Source organism: Salvelinus namaycush, unplaced genomic scaffold (assembly GCF_016432855.1).
Source record: "Salvelinus namaycush isolate Seneca unplaced genomic scaffold, SaNama_1.0 Scaffold2614, whole genome shotgun sequence".
NCBI classification, from domain to species: Eukaryota; Metazoa; Chordata; class Actinopteri; order Salmoniformes; family Salmonidae; genus Salvelinus; species Salvelinus namaycush.
The window spans coordinates 1-17,765 of NW_024059469.1; the positions used below are offsets into that span (position 1 = coordinate 1).

At 41.7% G+C, this 17,765-nt stretch overlaps 1 pseudogene; it reads left to right on the forward strand.

The window, feature by feature from the left end:
* Positions 1-3,374: 3,374 nt before the first annotated feature.
* Positions 3,375-17,102, forward strand: LOC120039285 (annotated as a pseudogene).
* Positions 17,103-17,765: the final 663 nt, after the last annotated feature.

The following is a 17,765-nucleotide window of genomic DNA, read 5'->3' on the forward strand; positions in this document are numbered from 1 at the left end:
CCTAGCCTGACTCTATACCTGATAACATGATGATTCCCACTCTCCCCTAGCCTGACTCTATACCTGATAACATGATGATTCCCACTCTCCCCTAGCCTGACTCTATACCTGATAACATGATGATTCCCACTCTCCCCTAGCCTGACTCTATACCTGATAACATGATGATTCCCACTCTCCCCTAGCCTGACTCTATACCTGATAACATGATGATTCCCACTCTCCCCTAGCCTGACTCTATACCTGATAACATGATGATTCCCACTCTCCCCTAGCCTGACTCTATACCTGATAACATGATGATTCCCACTCTCCCCTAGCCTGACTCTATACCTGATAACATGATGATTCCCACTCTCCCCTAGCCTGACTCTATACCTGATAACATGATGATTCCCACTCTCCCCTAGCCTGACTCTATACCTGATAACATGATGATTCCCACTCTCCCCTAGCCTGACTCTATACCTGATAACATGATGATTCCCACTCTCCCCTAGCCTGACTCTATACCTGATAACATGATGATTCCCACTCTCCCCTAGCCTGACTCTATACCTGATAACATGATGATTCCCACTCTCCCCTAGCCTGACTCTATACCTGATAACATGATGATTCCCACTCTCCCCTAGCCTGACTCTATACCTGATAACATGATGATTCCCACTCTCCCCTAGCCTGACTCTATACCTGATAACATGATGATTCCCACTCTCCCCTAGCCTGACTCTATACCTGATAACATGATGATTCCCACTCTCCCCTAGCCTGACTCTATACCTGATAACATGATGATTCCCACTCTCCCCTAGCCTGACTCTATACCTGATAACATGATGATTCCCACTCTCCCCTAGCCTGACTCTATACCTGATAACATGATGATTCCCACTCTCCCCTAGCCTGACTCTATACCTGATAACATGATGATTCCCACTCTCCCCTAGCCTGACTCTATACTCTATACCTTTAGGATACTGGTTTCTGCTGGGGTCCATAAAACATGAAGGCTCTAAAAACACCAACTCATGCTTTCACCTAGGTTTCCTCATCAGGCAACAGGAGAGGTGTTCCCACATCATGTCATCCTCACTTCGCCTCTATTTTTCATGCTTATATGCAGTCAACAAGTATAGATATTGTTTTCCCAAGTATAATGATTGTTTTCCCAAACAAGCCCTCTCCCCTTCTGAGTCTAGGATGTACAATGAATCTCTGTGGCTAGGCAGGTAGTGTCTCCCAGTCTTCATATCAGTCAGGAGAAGCCTTCAGATTAGGAAGTCCACATTCTTGCAGCCTGCCTCAGTCCTTTGTTAATTACCCAGACTCATACACAAACAGCTATTTGAGAATAAGCAATTTATATAATGATGTAAAACAGTGAAGCTATAAGAAAGTTTTATACGCCAATAGTTCACACTCTATATAGTTAGCTCTACGATATGACTCCTATCTCACTCTTGTGGAAATATTCTGTCTCAGAGACAGGCCCCTTTGTACTTTGCCACCGGCCACAAATACAGTTGCACATAGATCATTCCATCTGACCCATAACACATGAATTACTGCTACTAGGCCACTTTAAGAAACATACTAAAACGTGGTCAAGTCAAATAATTAGTCCCTCATCTGGAACAGTGATCACTCACATGTTCCACACCACCTTGAATACATATTGCCTTGAACAGGGAAGATAAAGAATACATGTTTAATCATTTTCTCTCCTTCTCGACTTTCTGAATCATACTTTAAACTACTGATAAATGATCCCATGCTTCTTGAATCTATGACTTTAATTTAAGACTCACACACCGACACTGGCAGAATGTTCATCTAAAGACAGGGGTGTATACATGTACTACATGTCAACATATATATATTCATCTGATATTTCTAGCATTAACTTTGTCCTTGTCTTATACTATCGCCAGTGGCATGTTAGTGACACATCAGTATCTCAATTTCTAGTCCAAATTACTAAATAACATTTCAAAGTGTGCAGACCCCCACAATCAACCTAATACCCAAAATAAACCATTTTGGACCATCCTAAATCAGTTACGGTAACGGTTGACCACCCCTCCCCCTCCCAGCACTCATTCTTCTGGTGTCTCTTTGTTTTCTTCTTAAGATAGCGTTGCAGTTCATCCTCACAATGGTACACATGGAACTCATGCCTGTCAATGTGGATGGCCCTTGATAATGTCCCGATTTCAATATCCCCAAGCAGACGAAACTCTCACCTGAGCCGCCGCCACCACCCTTTGTGGTCCATTCTGTCTTATCCGTTTTCCGGCCAGTCCACAAGCAGCATGAGATACGTTTGGAGGGGTTAAGGATCACACTGTTCTCGGTGGAATGATCCCTTCCATGCATCTAGATACCATCTGTGGTCACATTCACCATAACCTCGAGAGAGAGAGAGGACAGACCAGAACAACAGTTTAGGCTATTTCTGATTCAGGAAATCCAGAATAACCTTTCACTGTATGACAAATTATTACATTCCCAATATTCTTAATTCTAATTTCTAAGGCAAATATCAAAGAGAATCACAACTGTTCAAACCATTTCAAATGTCAAAGAGAATCACAACTGTTTGCAAATTGGCTTATACTCCCCTATCATGTTGGCAACCTCATGGCAGAGTTACAGGGTCAGGGAGTCAGAGAACAGCAGACCCAATCTGGTGAGATGTGTATTGAAGCCAAACAACAACAGCAATACACTACTTACTAGCATTTACCAGCATTTACATATTATACTGAAATCTCACCCAGTGTCTCTAGCCTTTGAGTGATCAGGCCTCACCAGAAAGTCAGAGCAAAGGTCATTCAACACCATTAAGTGAGTGTTCTTTCCCCTTTCAGAGTAACATGAGTTATCAGTTTCCTTCAACTAGGACATCTTTCCAGTAGGAAATCCCTCTCAATCACTACTGCTAATACACATGGATCACTCTCAAACAATGTTCTGCTTTTACCCCTATTGTAAGGTTGAGAAACATGCAAAACAAACATGATAACTTTCTCCTTATTGGAAGGCATTGTTTTCATTTTAGTCTAACAATGTTACTCTTAATAAAAGGATAAAGGATTCATTTACATTGGGTGTTCGTCTTAAGTGGAGAAATTCCATTACAAAAGTCATGCAGGAGAGTTTTTGGAAACCAAATTCCAAACTCCCCGAAATGATTTGAAATGATGAATATGGGAGAAAAATCAAAACCAAACTCACAAAGTTATCCAAACTATTATGTCAGTGTGACATCATAAACAAGTGATCTTGTGTCCCTGAGTCTGTTGTTGTTGGTTCTCTCTCCAGTGGCTGATAAAATCGCCCCTACCTGCTGGGCCTGAACTCAGCTTGAGATGTTGAAGGCTCTGTGCTACCCCAGAGTGAAGGTCGGCAATGAGTATGTGACCAAGGGACAGACTGTGGCTCAGGTAAGACTGCAAAACACAGCATCTACCAATTTCTGAGCACTGGAATTATTTTGGGGACGAGTGCATTGCTTTTTTTAAATAGTGATGTTGTTTATCCCAAGGTCTTATCACCTTATCACCAGACACGGTCAATATCTCATGTATTAATTTGAGGTATTATCATTGCAGGTTAATAACTCAGTCAGTGCTCTGGCCAAGTCCATCTATGAGAGGATGTTCTTGTGGATGGTCATCCGTATCAATGAGATGTTGGACACCAAGAATCCAAGGCAGTTCTATATCGGTGTGCTTGACATTGCCGGGTTTGAGATCTTTGATGTGAGTATGAGACCAGAACAAGACAATTAGATGTGATTGAGATGGATTACAGTCTTGTATGATGAAATGATCCCTTTTAAAACTCCATCAACAGTACAACAGCATGGAGCAGCTGTGCATCAACTTCACCAATGAGAAACTGCAACAGTTTTTCAACCACACCATGTTCGTCCTGGAGCAAGAGGAGTACAAAAAGGAGGGAATCGTCTGGGCCTTCATTGACTTCGGCATGGACTTGGCTGCCTGCATTGAGCTTATTGAGAAGGTAAGCTGTCTGTGAGGATTTTAATGGACCATTATAATGGACTGCAAAAGCAAAGATCATAGTGAGCCCTGTGTGAGATATTATCACAGTGGTACAACGTATCTGACTGTTGAGAACTCAATATGTTTCCTATTATGTTCCCCGAAATGAATGTAATCCGCAAATAGAATGTTTACTAAAGGAATGAATGTTATCCTAAACGGAAATATCACTAATTTGATATACATCTCTTTTCGTAAAGCCATTGGGCATCTTCTCCATCCTTGAAGAGGAGTGCATGTTCCCCAAGTCTTCAGACACTACCTTCAAGGACAAGCTGTACGCCCCAGCATCTTGGTAAAACAAAGGCGTTTGAGAAGCCCAAGCCTGCCAAAGGCAAGGCAGAGGCCCACTTCTCCCTGGTGCACTACGCCGGCACTGTGGACTACAACATCACTGGCTGGCTGGAGAAGAACAAGGACCCTTTGAACGACTCAGTTTGTCAACTGTACGGGAAGTCAGGAGTCAAATGTTGGCTGCCCTGTATCCCCCTCCCCCTCCTGAGGGTAAGACTAGCATCATGTCACAACATTTAATTAAATACTAGTTACAAGTCAGACCCAAATGTTCTTTGGTCTTTCAATGTATCACAATTTCTCAACGTTTATTACTAGGTTGATTTACTCATAGACTTGGTTAATTTAATCATGCAGTAGGTCTTATTTAACACAATCTCATTGGCAGCATTTGCCTCTAGATACATGTGAAGTTAACTTTTACCGCCTCTCAACCCCGGATCCGGGATCACCCCCCACCCCCCCCCCACACTGATTAGCATCGCTAGCATAGCGTCACAATTAAATAGTAGCATCTAAATATCATTAAATCACAAGTCCAAGACACCAAATGAAAGATACAGATCTTGTGAATAAAGCCACCATTTCAGATTTTTTAAATGTTTTACAGGGAAGACAAAATATGTAAATCTATTAGCTAACCACGTTAGCAAAAGACACCACTTTCCTAACTCCATCAGTTTCTTACTCCATCAGGTGCTATCACCAATTCGGCCAAATAAAGATATTGATAGCCACTAACCAAGAAAAAACCTCATCAGATGACAGTCTGATAACATATTTATTGTATAGGATAGGTTTTGTTAGAAAATGTGCATATTTCAGGTATAAATCATAGTTTACAATTGCACCCACCATCACAACTCGACTAGAATAAATACACAGAGCAACGTGTATTACCTAATTACTAATCATAAAATATTTCTTAAAAATACACAACTCACAGCAATGGAAAGACACAGATCTTGTGAATTCAGACAATATTTCAGATGTTCTAAGTGTTTTACAGCGAAAACACAATAAATCGTTATATTAGCATACCACATATGCAAACGTTACCCGACCATTGATTCAAGCCAAAGAGAGCGATATCGTTATCATCGCCAAAATATATTAATTTTTTCACTAACCTTCTCAGAATTCTTCCGATGACACTCCTGTAACATCATATTACAACATACATATAGAGTTTGTTCGAAAATGTGCATATTTAGCCACAAACAACCGTGGTTATACAATGACAATACTAGCAAAACTAGCCTGAAAATGTCGGACGCCATCTTTCACAGTGATCTTGTCTCATGGATAACTATTCATAAACTTGACTAAAAAAATATAAGTTGGACAGCTATCGAAAGACAAATTAGTTCTTAATGCAATCGCTGAATTACATTTCTAAAATTATCCTTACTGTGCAATACAGGGTTCGCCAAGCGAAGCTATACCAAACAAAATGGCGGAATATGCGTTTTAAAATTTTTCGACAGAACAACGATTTACCATCTTAAATATTTCTTACTATGAGGTGATCTTCCATCAGAATCTTGGGCAATGTATCCTTTCTTGGGTCTAATCTTCTTTTGGTCGAAAGATGTCCTCTGTCTGTCGAATGCCCACTAACGTTCGACCGGGACCCCGAAACGTGCCCAAAGCTTCAAAGAGCATCACATAGAAATGCCTCAAAATCGCACTAAACGGATATAAATTGCTATAAAACGGTTTAAATTAACTACCTTATGATGTTTTTAACACCTATAACGAGTAAAAACATGACCGGCGCTATATTACTGGCTAAACCAAGGCTTGGAAAAAAGCCCAGTCCAACGTCCTTCTTGCGTTGAGCGCAGGGTCCAAAGAACGCTACTTCCGGTATTTGGTGATTTATAGAGGCACTGATTGCGCAATCGACTCCATTCAAATTGTCACCACTTACTGACATCTAGAGGAAGGCGTGGGCAGTGTTTGTATCCTCATAGGATTTACAGGGACTTTAAAACTGATCTGGAACCAGAGGCCAAGATTTCTGAAATCTCACACACTGGGAGGAAAAGTGCTGTAGAATGAGTTCTGTTTCACTCAGAGACATAATTCAAACGGCTATAGAAACTAGAGAGTGTTTTCTATCCAATAATAACAATAATATGCATATTGTACGAGCAAGAATTGAGTACTAGGCAGTTTAATCTGTAGAGCAAATTATGCTAATGCAAAACAGCACCCCCTATAGTGGCAAGAAGTTAACCAGAGATTCTCTGGTTTATAATTAGTGTGCTTGCTGAAGACAAGACCACTCTAGATTTCTTACTCTTATTATTATTCTATTTATTCCACCCGCTCTAGGAAATGTACTTTTCTAGTTATCTTTTACTTTTCCCCATTTTAACAGATAAAGCCAAGAAAGGAGGCAAGAAGAAGGGTGGTTCCATGCAGACAGTGTCCTCCCAGTTCAGGGTGAGCTTTTGAAATGTGTATATTCAGTCCTTTAAAATGTGCATTGATTATCGTAAATTATTTCTGAGAAAATGGTTTGTAACCCTCTTACAGGAGAACTTACATAAGCTGATGACCAACTTGAGGAGCACTCATCCTCACTTTGTGCGCTGCCTGATCCCCAACGAGTCAAAGACTCCAGGTACAAGAATATCTTATCAGTACACTATCAGTGACTTTAACAATCCCAATCTTTAACCTGATTATGAGTATTAAAAGAGACTTGTTTTGTTTTACCAGGTCTGATGGAGAACTTCCTGGTTATCCACCAGCTCAGGTGTAATGGTGTACTGGAGGGTATCAGGATCTGCAGAAAGGGCTTCCCCAGCAGAATCATCTATGCTGACTTCAAACAAAGGTATACACACACAAACACAAATGCACAAAGGTTTTCCCAGCATCAGAATAGTCTTACCTTTTACGAAATATAACCAACATATTACAACTTGACATACTTTAAAATGTCTCCTCATTCAGGTACAAAGTACTGAATGCCAGTGTCATCCCTGAGGGCCAGTTCATGGACAACAAGAAGGCTTCTGAGAAGCTGCTTGGGTCCATTGATGTGAATCACGAGGATTACAAGTTTGGACACACCAAGGTCAGTCAAATGCCCCCAGCAAAAGCTGACATCAAAACACAACTTGAATAATAATTTAAACCTGTACCATATAAAATCTCTCCAGTTGATCTATCCATCCTTTTGTTCTTTCTTCTTCATTTAACTAATGTAAAAGGTGGAAAAACATTGTACTGGTTTTTTTCTTCAGTCATTCATCACAAGTATAGACGAGAAACTAAACTCATTACCATGTGCATTGTGTTAGAGTGGTATGGCTGCAGTTATCTGTATCTGTGTACATTATTAATCTACAACTGTACAATAACTAACAACTTAGAAACAGCCTATCACATGGTATGTTTGTAACCGTTGCAGAGTTAATGTTTTTTTAAATCAATCTAGTGGTGTTGTTCCCCTCTTTTGATTCAACCCTTTCTATCTGTCACCATCTGTGGTTCCATTGACCATGTTAACCTGTGTCTCAGGTCTTCTTCAAAGCCGGTCTGCTGGGTGTCCTGGAGGAGATGAGAGATGAGAAGCTGGCCTCTCTAGTCGGCATGGTCCAGGCTCTCAGCCGTGGATTCCTCATGAGGAGAGAGTTTAGCAAGATGATGGAGAGGAGGTGAGGAATAGCAGACATCTTGGCAAAGCTTTCTGTCAACCACCTGTATCTAATGCATTATGATTACATACTGTATATGCTGTGAGTTGTTCAGAATGAGAAAGTACATCTTATAATGGTCTAATAAAGCTTTTGGGTTCATTCATTTAGTCCAGAAATGGATGTAGCAACTAAGGATTCTAGCTTTATAGCTGCAGTTTGGGATTTGGCTGTTCAACTGTCATTTAAATGTGTGGTATTTACCTTTTAATTCTTGAAGAATATAAAATGCATCATGAGCTTAGCATAACCTGTCAGTCCTTGCATCTAGTCCGCTATCTGTGAATTTAGGAGGGGTTACATTTCCCTAACCCCTTTGCTCAGCTGTAAACAAACAGTGACAGGTGGTTCTGTTTTGTTGTTCATCTAATCACTCACCATGCCACTCCATCGTTTCTGTCGACCAGAGAATCAATTTACGCCATCCAGTACAACATCCGCTCATTCATGAATGTCAAAACCTGGCCATGGATGAAGTTGTACTTCAAGATCAAGCCCCTGCTGCAGAGCGCTGAGACTGAGAAGGAGCTGGCCAACATGAAGGAGAACTATGAGAAGATGAAGACAGACCTGGCCAAGGCTCTGTCCACGAAGAAGCAAATGGAGGAGAAGTTGGTGTCCCTGACGCAGGAGAAGAATGACCTGTCGCTCCAAGTCGCATCTGTGAGTGAACAACTACCCTCGTATGGGCACATTTACATACACATGAATACACACACATACACACACATATGAACACACTGTAAAGTATGTGGCTAACTCACACATTTTTATTGCCCATGTTATATATTGTATATATTTCATGAATGTCTATTGATTTGCTCTGAACTTTTTGACTAAAGTGTATATTTTGACACAAAAAATTAGGTCGCTGAATTTTTTCTCCTGTTCTGAAACCAGGAAGGAGAGAGTCTGAATGATGCTGAGGAAAGGTGTGAGGGGCTCATCAAGAGCAAGATCCAGCAGGAGGCCAAACTCAAAGAGACGACCGAGAGGCTGGAGGATGAGGAGGAGATCAATGCTGAGTTGACTGCCAAGAAGAGGAAGCTGGAGGATGAGTGCTCTGAACTGAAGAAGGACATTGATGACCTGGAGCTCACCCTGGCCAAAGTGGAGAAGGAGAAGCACGCCACTGAAAACAAGGTCTTGTGTCTTACCATAGACAGTCTAACCAAACAATAATCACCTCAAAACATAGCTTAACAGAAATGGAATTCACGTTGTACAATAGTAGAATTTCAGTTGCGTGGTACTCTCAACATTCATTGCATGTTCTGATCCCCCTCATTTATGTTTTCCACTCAGTACACTGGCATTGTTAACACTTCCATCTAGTGTTGAATCTATAGTACAGTAAATGTAGATGCAGTTCTAATCTTAATGAAATGAATGCAATATATAACAAACTAAATCTCCCCTTTATGGTGAAGTATAATTATGTTGTGGCCATTTACAGGTTAAAAACCTGACAGAGGAGATGGCGTCTATGGATGAGAGTGTTGCCAAGCTGACCAAGGAGAAGAAAGCCCTCCAAGAGGCCCACCAGCAGACACTGGATGACCTGCAGGCAGAGGAGGACAAAGTCAACACTCTGACCAAGGCCAAGACCAAGCTGGAACAGCAAGTGGACGACGTGAGTGGTTTGACATTTTGGCCATGATAGTATGTAAGATGATATTATCTTCAGTTGTTTAGATTTGAACAATATATGTATTTTTATCTTCTAGCTTGAGGGTTCTCTGGAGCAAGAGAAGAAGCTTCGTATGGACCTTGAGCGATCCAAGAGAAAGCTGGAGGGAGATCTGAAACTGGCCCAGGAGTCCATAATGGACCTGGAGAATGACAAGCAGCAAGCTGATGAGAAAATCAAGAAGTAAACACAAACCTATGACTACAGTATTAGCTGCTATAATGGTTGTTCTTGACAAATTCTTGTAATAAGGAATTAACACTTGAATGGTATTTTTAAAAGCAAAGTAAATGGTATGATTCTCTCCCTTTACACTATCAAACAAAAACTAACTCTGCAATCGGTGTATTTGTGTTTCTTAGGAAGGAGTTTGAGACCACCCAGCTCCTCAGCAAGGTTGAGGATGAGCAGTCTCTGGGAGCTCAGCTGCAGAAGAAGATCAAGGAACTCCAGGTACAGTACAGGATATAAGCTCCAGTACAGAAAAGCACAGACTTGAATCATTTCCTGAAAACATTGTTCTGGTAGCACACATTTCCCGGTGGCTTCTGATGGCTGAGTAGGTTGGAAGATGGTGGTTCTGAACATTGTGGTTTTGGTTCCTGCATGGGACACTGTCTACTGAATATATTAGTGTAACTGGCTTTTTATTAAACACATTTATGCAAAATATACATACTATTATTATTTTGTGAGGTTCAATTGTTTCAACTGTATTGTAGTGTTCATCCCCCCTGCTCCTGCCCCCTGTTCTAGGCCCGTATTGAGGAGCTGGAGGAGGAAATTGAGGCTGAGCGTGCTGCCAGGGCTAAGGTTGAGAAGCAGAGGGCCGATCTCTCCAGGGAACTTGAGGAGATCAGCGAGAGGCTGGAGGAGGCCGGAGGCGCCACTGCTGCTCAGATTGAGATGAACAAGAAGCGTGAGGCTGAGTTCCAGAAGCTGCGTCGTGATCTTGAAGAGTCCACCCTGCAGCATGAGGCCACAGCCGCCGCTCTGCGCAAGAAGCAGGCCGACAGTGTGGCTGAGCTCGGGGAGCAGATCGACAACCTGCAGCGCGTCAAGCAGAAGCTGGAGAAGGAGAAGAGCGAGTACAAGATGGAGATTGATGACCTCTCTAGCAACATGGAGGCCGTCGCCAAGGCTAAGGTGAGTAGTGATGTTTTGGTAAAGCAGTGTTGAGGAGGGTCAACTACATTACCATTCAAGTGAACTGAAGTTGACAGGAGTCACATATATAAAGTAATGATGGAAAATGTTTCACTAACAGGGCAATCTGGAGAAGATGTGCCGTACTCTTGAGGACCAGCTGAGTGAGCTCAAGACTAAGAATGATGAGAATGTTCGCCAGGTCAACGACATCAGTGGACAGAGAGCCAGACTCCTGACAGAAAATGGTACCTTCAACAATGAACAACAAGCCAATGCTTTCCTTCAGAAAACACAATAACGTGTTGGGGGCTGTATCCACATAATTTATACTGTAATATTCCCCACCTAACATTGCCCTACGATACCTCAAAATAAATGTTCAATCTTAGAGAACAGAGACCCTATTAACAAGATGTCCCTCTGTCCCTGCAGGTGAGTTTGGCCGCCAGCTGGAGGAGAAGGAAGCCCTGGTGTCTCAACTGACCAGAGGAAAACAGGCCTTCACCCAGCAGGTGGAGGAGCTGAAGAGGGCGATTGAGGAGGAGGTCAAGGTAAGGGACCCAAAATGGACTCCACGTCCACAGAGTTTAGAGCTATATCTTCATATAGACGGTGACTACGCCACCCTCTGAGACTTCTACTGTCTCTCAACCCTCAGAGAATTCTACTGTCTCTCCACCCTCAGAGACTTTTTCCCATAATTTGTTTGAGCATCTCGCTAATCATTCTTTGTCTTTCTCTTTCTTTCTCACAGGCTAAAAACGCACTGGCCCACGGTGTCCAGTCTGCCCGCCATGACTGTGACCTCCTGAGGGAGCAGTTTGAGGAGGAGCAGGAGGCCAAGGCAGAGCTGCAACGTGGCATGTCCAAGGCCAACAGTGAGGTGGCTCAGTGGAGGACTAAGTATGAAACTGATGCCATCCAGCGTACAGAGGAGCTGGAGGAGGCCAAGTGAGTCGCACACAACAGAAAAACTCAGATATGGTGTGGATGGTGAGGGTGGTAGGGGGCTCTGAGAAAATGTTACATCAATATGTATTGTTTATCAAAATAAAATAAATACACCATTAAACCACCCTCTGTTGTCCAACAGGAAGAAGCTGGCCCAGCGTCTGCAGGATGCTGAGGAGACCATTGAGGCGACCAACTCCAAGTGCGCCTCCCTGGAGAAGACCAAGCAGAGGCTGCAGGGAGAGGTGGAGGACCTCATGATTGATGTTGAGAGAGCCAACGCATTGGCCGCCAACCTCGACAAGAAGCAGAGGAACTTTGACAAGGTGAAAATGAATAAACCTATATTTTTTATCAATTGTATAATTATTTCTCATTTCTAATTTAAAAACTCTTCATCTATGACTTCTAATTAAAATTCCATGGATTCTCCTAGGTTCTGGCAGAGTGGAAGCAGAAGTATGAGGAGGGCCAGGCTGAGCTGGAAGGAGCTCAGAAGGAGGCTCGCTCTATGAGCACTGAACTCTTCAAGATGAAGAACTCCTACGAGGAGGCTCTGGATCATCTGGAGACTCTGAAGAGAGAGAACAAGAACCTGCAACGTGAGCATTTGGCAGCAGTTCTATTTGGCTCATGTTTGACTAGTGTTTTGAAAATGGAGGGAACTGTAATCATCAACATTAATTTTACAACATTTCAGAATTGTCACATACAGTATAATTTGTAAATATTTTACTTGTAGTTGTTATTCCTTTGAACATTCCAATAAGTGGTCGGCGATTAGATTTGCAAGATCCTATGAAGTGCTGTTAATTAATTAACTGTTAATATGATTTCATGTCAAATTCAGCACACTGGAATATCCACTGAAAATCTCCCAAGTGTAAACTGCTCCTGTGTGTGTGTGTGCAGAGGAGATCTCTGACCTGACTGAGCAGATCGGAGAGACTGGCAAGAGCATCCATGAGCTGGAGAAGGCTAAGAAGACCGTGGAGACAGAGAAGTCTGAGATCCAGACCGCTCTGGAGGAGGCTGAGGTACAAACTACAGCTGTTTGATGGGGAAAGCAGTGTTACACTAGCCAACGCCAGCTACAGTCCAATGATCCTTGTATTGGAGTTTGTTGTAGTCATACATATTTAATTCCTACATACAAATGTATTGAACATGATTTTTCTGACTGCTTCTGTTTGTCCAGGGAACACTGGAGCACGAGGAATCCAAGATTCTGCGTGTGCAGCTGGAGCTGAACCAGATCAAGGGTGAGGTGGACAGGAAGATCGCTGAGAAGGATGAGGAGATGGAGCAGATCAAGAGGAACAGCCAGAGGGTGGTTGACTCCATGCAGAGCACCCTGGACTCTGAGGTCAGGAGCAGGAATGATGCCCAGAGGGTGAAGAAGAAGATGGAGGGAGACCTGAACGAGATGGAGATCCAGCTGAGCCACTCCAACAGGCAGGCCGCTGAGGCCCAGAAACAGTTGAGGAACGTCCAGGGACAGCTCAAGGTAAAGGGACTGGGACATCAGGCTCAAAAACCTGAACATAGCTAGGGATTTGTTTGTGAATCTGTAGAAAAGAATTGAACAGAGGAATTGAATAGAGTGGACAATGCACTGTAGAAAGTTAGGGATACTGGGTAAATTCTTCCCAATTAACATTTATATCACCCATCCTATCACCCCTATTTCCACAAGTCCTAATGAATGTATGTCCTTGTGAACCACAGGATGCCCAATTGCACCTTGACGATGCCGTCCGTGTCGCAGAGGACATGAAGGAGCAGGCAGCCATGGTGGAGCGTAGAAATGGTCTGATGGTGGCTGAGATCGAGGAGCTGAGAGTTGCTCTGGAGCAGACAGAGAGAGGCCGCAAAGTGGCTGAGACTGAGCTGGTAGACGCAAGCGAGCGTGTTGGACTGCTGCACTCCCAAGTATGGGTCAAAGCCATTTCCAACCAAGCATACTGTTTAAACACACCTTGAATTCAACAATGCATGCATTGAGAGTTTAATAATTTCATCCTTGTAAATTCTCTTTAGAGCTAAACAAATCGTCTTGTTTCCTCCTTCAGAACACCAGCCTTCTGAACACCAAGAAGAAGCTGGAGACTGACCTGGTGCAGGTGCAGGGAGAGGTGGACGACATCGTCCAGGAGGCCAGGAATGCAGAAGAGAAGGCCAAGAAGGCAATCACTGACGTGAGTCCTTGAATTACATCATCTTGATTTTTTCCCTAAGGGCCAATGGTAGCTGGGCTGGTTAAGAACAACAAAGATCTCAGAGGGAACGTTATGATTTTTGCCAATTGGTGCATTAATTAAACAAACTACTTTTCCAGGCGGCCATGATGGCTGAGGAGCTGAAGAAGGAGCAGGACACCAGTTCTCACCTGGAGAGGATGAAGAAGAACCTGGAGATCACAGTCAAGGACCTGCAGCACCGCCTGGATGAGGCTGAGAATCTGGCCATGAAGGGAGGCAAGAAGCAGCTCCAGAAACTGGAGTCCAGGGTGAGTTACCAGCAGGGTGGATTTGGGGTTGGATTAAAAAACAGTTTGCTGGAAATGTATTTGATCATGTAAAATACACTGGAGCATTTTGTAATTACTTTTTCTCTCATTAACCCACCTTAATCAGGAGTTTCCAAATGTCTTTGCATCAGGGACCCCTTCATAATATCATAACACAACTCTTACATTAGAGTGCGATATAAAAAGCATCCACGCAGTTTTAATATGACTTCAGCAGTGCATGGTCGGACTAATCAAGTCTTGGCCGCTGGAAAAGAACATTTGAAAGTCCGCTCTCTTGGCATCAGAGGGAATATTTTCCCATTTTAAAGCATAAATTACAGTGCAATTATGTTCAAAACAAAAACATTGTAAATATGTCACACTTATGTTATGGACTTGAGAAGAATTGGAGCCAAGACCTTCAAATAAAGTCAAGATATAAAACTGTATTTATCTAGTTGTTTCATTTAGGCTTGTAAAGTTCTTCTAAACTGCAATTTAAGTTAATAGATTCAATAATAATAATAATGATAATAATAATACAAATGTCTGATACATAAACACACATTGATCTAATTCATCTCATAGTAATATTTTATTTACATCTAGTCACGTGTTTCATTTCTCTCTCTCTAGATCGCAAGCTACATGTCCTATTTATTCTGCTGCAAAAGGGCCGTTACTAGGGAAGCTAGCGTTGCTATGCGGGGCTACCAGCTAGAAGGCTAACGACTAAATTAGCTTGTAGGCTACAGGACTTTCATAAGTTCATAAAAACATGAAAACATAACATCTTAACAAACATTACTCTCTAGAATATGGTGCTTTTCCACTCGCTTACCTTAAAAATAAAGACATAAAAATGTATTTATGTCGGTGCTTCTGTCTTGCTGTCGCAAACTCATTACATTCAAACAGGCCAGTGGCGGCCTCTGTTGGTCATACTGGTACTGCAACATGCACTGCTAAATGCACGACAAAATCGGTCAAATAAAAAAAAGAGTCCTATATATTATAACTACAAGAAGAATTGACCTTTAAAATGTATAATTGTCAGAATAATGTGCCGACCAATATCCCTGTGAGCCTCCCATGCCCATGTTGTACATCTAAGGGTTTAGAACATAAACAGTGGATTAATAATATTACATTGTATTGTATTGGACCTTCTAATCTTGTTCCACAGATCCTTGGTAGTTTAAATCTGTTGTTGCTAGCAATATTCATGAACAAATTTAAGGGTAAATTCCACTTTGGGAACCACTTGGAAAAGTACATAATGAAAAGACAACAATTGTGCCTCCTTGACTGGGTAGAAGACTCTACCTCTGTTTCACAAAGATTTGTTTCATCACCTCAAACAAATGCCTAAATGTATTTGTTCAACAAAGGTGCGTGAGCTCGAGACTGAGGTGGAGGCAGAGCAGAGAAGAGGTGCAGACGCGGTCAAGGGAGTCCGGAAGTATGAGCGCAGAGTCAAGGAGCTCACTTACCAGGTAAGAGAAAGTGCATTCTTCACACACTTGACACTAACACAGACAGGTTTGTGTATAAAACTATACTGACAATGATTTTATCTTCTCCCACAGACTGAGGAGGATAAGAAGAACGTTAGCAGACTTCAGGACCTGGTAGATAAGCTGCAGATGAAAGTGAAGGCCTACAAGAGGAATTCTGAGGAAGCAGTAAGTCACATACTGAGTCAAATACTCTGAATGCAGAAATTCAAAAAAATAAAATGTTTATCCCTAGTAAACATTACAATACTTAATATCCATACAATGTAGTTTGAAGTAAGTGTTGCTACAACACACCAGTCAACAACGACAATTGATAGTGCAAGTAATTGCTGATGAAATTGTACACATTTCTGAGTGCCTCCTATGTGTTACCAACTTAAAGAAGAGAGTTTGAATATTAATTAGCTGGTCTAGTGATTGTGCTGGAGGCAGTGGTTTGATCCCCCGTTCTCACTTTCTCTGCTGTATCATCTATCTCCCTGTATACATTGTTATCCTAAATCTGTCTTTTTTGTATTTAAAAAAATATATACCTTTAAAAACAGAATATTAATTTGCTACCTGAAGCTTCAAACTTTAAATGCTGATGTTCTGCTCTCCCTCTCTTCTCCTCACCCAGGAGGAAGCAGCCAATAGCCATATGTCTAAGTTCAGGAAGGTTCAGCATGAGCTGGAGGAGGCTGAGGAGCGTGCTGACATCGCTGAGACTCAGGTCAACAAGCTCAGAGCCAAGACACGTGACTCTGGAAAGGTACAGAACTGCTGCTAAACCTATCCCTGACTCATGTTCAGATATGACCACATCAACACCACCTATGAGTCAGTCTTCTCAGAGGTCAACACAGACCTTTTACACTCAACTGTATTTAAGATCACCACATCAGCACATTTCAGGAAGGGCAAAAAAAGAAAGGTTAATTCTGTTGGTACTTCAAAATTGAAAATCCAAGCTGAGCACTGAGCACTAAATGCTTGATATATTATATTCTATCCATATATTTATCATGTTCATTATTATTACTGATCCATTATATTCTATCAATATATTTATCATGTTCATTATTATTACTGATACATTATATTATTTATGTCTTCTTACAGGGAAAAGAAGTTGCTGAATAAACAAGACCAAAGTATTGAAGATCAAAGTCTTACCATTTTCCTGTGTTGCATAAAATATGATTTTCATGGTGAAATGTTGAGCGTTGATTAAAAACATGTAGATCTACATACACTTCCTTTGTGACTGTGGACTTATTACTCAGCAAACAGATTTTTAATACCATAAAATATATTGTTCTTTAATTAATGGAGCAATTTGGGATTCCAACAACAACAAAGCAGACACCCCAGCAAAGCGGTAACTTTTATTGGTAAACATCTGAGGGATGAGGCTAGGGAAATGTAACCACTATCAAATTCTCAGACTGAGCTATGGATGTAAGGACTGACCATCCATAACATAAAAATTATAGTTTTAACTCTTTACACTCTTTACACTGGAATTGTAGGGATATTCTCAGAACTATGTTCTCAGAAAACAACAAACCAGAGTTTTGCTTTTTTTTTCCCCCCCACCTTTATTTAATCAGATAGGCTAGTTGAGAACAAGTTCCCATTTACAACTGCGACCTGGCCAAGATAAAGCAAAGCAGTTCGACACGTACACAGAGTTACACATGGAATAAACATACATATAATACAGGAGAAAAAAGTCTATATACAAATGAGGTAAGTTAAGGGAGGTAAGGCAATAAATAGGCCATAGTGGTGAGGTAATTACGATATAGCAATTAAACACTGGAGTGATAGATGTGCAGAAGATGAATGTGCAAGTAGAGATACTGGGGTGCAAAGGAGCAA